Genomic DNA, 3950 nt, shown 5'->3' on the forward strand with positions numbered 1-3950 from the left:
TGAATTGATGCCCTGTATCACTATGCAATTATACTCTTTAGCTTTTATATTATTTCTTGTGAAATCTACTTTTTCAAATATTAATAAGGTCAATCCAACTTTAGTTTCATTAATGTTAGCAAGATTTATCAATCAATTCTTGCCCTTTGGCTTTTAGATTACTTGTGACATTGAAGTTGTTCCTTTATAGAGAACATATAATTGGTTCATGCTTTTTAAAATCAGATCTGACAACATCTGTTTTTAATTGGGTTTTAAAAACCTATTAACATCTCATGTGATTATTAAAATCATTGTGTTTAAATGTAACATTTGTTTTGCATTTTCCAACTGGTTCTTTGTGTTCTTTTTAAAATTCTTGGGCTATAATTTTTATTTTACATCTTTTGTTTGCTTCCTTGTTATGTCTTGTGGTATTTAGTAGTTGCATTGGGATTGATTCATAGCATACAGATCTAACTTGTGACAACATGTTTTACAATGATAATATAATTGAATGAATAACATAAACTCTTCAATTTATAATCAGAATTTCTAATTCAAGAAGTAAACTTCTATTAATATTTCATATTATCACCATACTCCTATTTTACATGTGTACAAAACATATTTATATGGTAACTATAATCTTTAAATACTAAAATGTTTTAATGGCATTACAAGAAAAAATAATAATCATATTTATTCATGTTCTTAAAACTTTCGATACTAGTCATTCATTAAAAAGCTCTAATTTTACACCTGTAATAATTTTTCTACTATTAGGACAAAACATTTGAAAATGTAGTACAAGTGTACTAATGATGGATGCTTTCAGATTTTGCAGGTCTAAATGTTTTGTTTTTCTTTCATTGTTGAAAGACATTTTTGCTAAATGTGATGGTGTACAGTATACTACTATTCAATTAAACACAAATACAGGTGTTACAGAGAAGATGCTATTAGGAGAGAATTAGCATCTACGCTTAGTTGACTTTACAATATTATCTTTAATAATTTTAATTGGCTTCATATAATCAATTGTAAGATCTTAAAAAAAAGACTAGTATTTCCCTGAGGAAAATTGTTCCTGTCTGGGTGTTTCTACCCTACCAGTATTGTCATGGAATTTGTACATGCTAGTCACCATATTTTATAGATATGCTAGTTTCCACAATTTTAAATACCAAATTACTCACTCTCTCTTTCTCCCTCCTTTCCTCCTTCTTTTACTCCCTCCTTCTCCGTGCTGATCCTGCTTTTATGCCCTTTTTTTTTGTAGAATGCTGCACTGATAGACTGGGTAAATAATTCTAATTTGTAGTTTTGTTTTTCTTTCAGTACTTTAAAGAGAACACTCACTTTCTGCAATGAACTCTTACTATTGCAAAATCTGTTGACCTTTCCATTTTTATTCCTCTTGTGTGTATTTTTTTTTAAATTTGGCTATTTTGAAGGTTCTTTTTTTGTTTAGTAATCTCATTGTCAAGTGCAATGTGTATTTTGCTTCATGCTTCTTATTCTTAGAGCCTCAGGACTGTAAAGGTTTAAAGTGCATGTAAAATTTAGAAATTTTGATCTATTAAATCTTCAAATATGGTCTGGAGAGATTGCTCAGTGGTTAAAGGTGCTTGCTCACAAAGCTCAGTGGCCTGGGGTTTATTCTCCAGTATCCACAAAAAGCCAGATGCATAAAATGTGGCACATGGAGTTTATTTGCAAAGGCAGAAGGCTCTGGCATGCCCATTCTCTCTCTGTCTTTTCTGTATTATTTGTTTCTTCTTCTTCTTCTTCTTCATTGTCTTCGTCATTGTTGTCATCTCCTCCTCCTTCTCCTTCTTCTTCTTCCCTCCCTCCTTCAATTCATCTCTCTCTATCTCTCTCTCCTTGCAAATAAATAAATAAAATATTATTTAAAAATCTTTAAGTATTTTCTCTGTTTCCTTCCCCCCAATCTTTTCTCCTTCTACATAACAGACAATATAATAGACTGATTTAAATTTGCTCAAAACTTGGATATTTTGTTCTATTTTTCCCTTAGTTTGCTATACATTTATTTTAAATGGTTTTTATTGCTGGAATTTAAATTCAATAACAATTTCTTCTAAACCTAATTTGCTGTTAATATCACACATTGACTTTTTTCATGTGAACAATATTTTCTATTGTAGTCAGTTTCATGTTGCTGGGATGAACTTCCAGACCAGATACAGTTTATGGGAGGATTGGATTTATTTCAAGCTTAAAGATCCAGGGGATGTTCTATAATGGCAGAAGAAACTGGCCCCCATTTGCTGATCCATGCAGAGAGAGAACCACCATCAGCATTACAAAACAAGCAACCAGCAACAAAACACCAACAGCATAAGAGTAGGGACCCAGGAAGAACTCAGACTGCTCTCTGTATACCTTTGCTTAGAATTCCAGATCCTCCCCCAAGTCCACCTTAGGACAGGATCTTGTATCCATCCACAGTGACACCTCTTACAGCCAGGCAGTTGGAAATCCAAGTTATAGCTTTAATGAAACATTTGGGAAGCTGGGCGTGGTGGCACATGTCTTTAATCCCAGCACTCGGGAGGCAGAGGTAGAAGGATCGCCATGGGTTCAAGGCTAACCTGAGACTACAAAGTGAATTCCAGGTCAGCCTGAGCTAGAGTGAGACCTTACCTTGAAAAAGCAAAAAAAAAAGGGGGGGGGACATAAAATCAAGCTAATACATTCCACACCTGGCCCCTCGTAGGCTCATAACCATCTCACATGGTAACTTGTATTCATCCCAAATTTAAAGGTTCCATAGTCTTTACCAACTTAAGATAGTTCCAAAGTTCCAAGTCATATCTGAGATTTAACACTATCTCTTAATTGAGTCCTGTAAAATCCAAATAAGTTATATACTTACAACATATAATGGCACAGAGTAGACAATTCTATTGCTATAAGGCATAACAAGGAAAGAATGGACCAATGCAAATTCAACAACCATTTGACAAACACCTATTGTTCAAGTACATCATCTTACAGTCTCTGAATTTTTTTTTTTAATTCCACACCTTTAGTTGGGTTGAGTAGTCATTAAAATCTTCTATCCTAAGTCAAAGCACTACATGGTAGCCCTTTCACAGTCCTGGTATATCCAAAACAGCTTTGAGTCTCCATGTAATCCATGGTCCATCTCCAATGGATTTACTGGTCTCTTTATCAGGGCCATCATGCCATGCCCATATGCCACATCTCAGCAGTGGCTTCTGGAATAGTGTGCAATTCATGGCCCACTCCATGCATTTTTCATGCTTCCCGAAATGAATATCAGGTGTGCAGGACATACATATTGTTAATTCATGGACAAACCAAATTGTGACCTTGCCAGGTGTGATGGTGCACACCTTTGATCTCAGCATTTGTGAGGCAGAGGTAGGAGGACTATTATGAGTTTGAGGCCACCCTGAGACTCCATAGTGAATTTCAGGTCAACATGAGCTAGAGAAGAGGACCATACCACAAAAAATTTAAAAATAAAATGTAGAATTAAATTGTGACCTTGAGTGCTCGCTTCGGCAGCACATATACTAAAATTGGAACGATACAGAGAAGATTAGCATGGCCCCTGCGCAAGGATGACACGCAAATTCGTGAAGCGTTCCATATTTTAAAAAATAAATAAATAAATAAATAAATTGTGACCTTGAAGAGCAGATTCCTTCCTTTCTAAAGCATTTGCATTCTTGTCATTTAGTTATCCTTGGGTGGAATTACCTTAGACATTCTTTCTATTATTTCAATATAAAGCACTTTGGCCATCCTTAATCATGGTAATGTCTTCTCAACAATAACTGCTTCAGTAACCTAAGACAAACACCAATGCCTATAAATTTTAATCTTGTTTGAATTTCTCCAATTTTCTATCTTATATCTCTCAGTTCCATATCTTTAGCCAGTCACATCAGGACAGTAAAAATTCAACCTTGTTC

The 3950-nt window shown here is 34.6% G+C and overlaps 1 non-coding gene across 1 annotated transcript; it reads left to right on the forward strand.

Annotated features, from left to right (window-relative positions):
* The first annotated feature begins 3524 nt into the window (after positions 1–3524).
* LOC123456789 lies at positions 3525–3631 on the forward strand. Its single transcript, XR_006634667.1, has one exon. It is a non-coding gene; the product is annotated as a U6 spliceosomal RNA (small nuclear RNA).
* Positions 3632–3950: the final 319 nt, after the last annotated feature.

This window comes from Jaculus jaculus, chromosome X (assembly GCF_020740685.1).
Source record: "Jaculus jaculus isolate mJacJac1 chromosome X, mJacJac1.mat.Y.cur, whole genome shotgun sequence".
Classification (NCBI taxonomy): Eukaryota; Metazoa; Chordata; class Mammalia; order Rodentia; family Dipodidae; genus Jaculus; species Jaculus jaculus.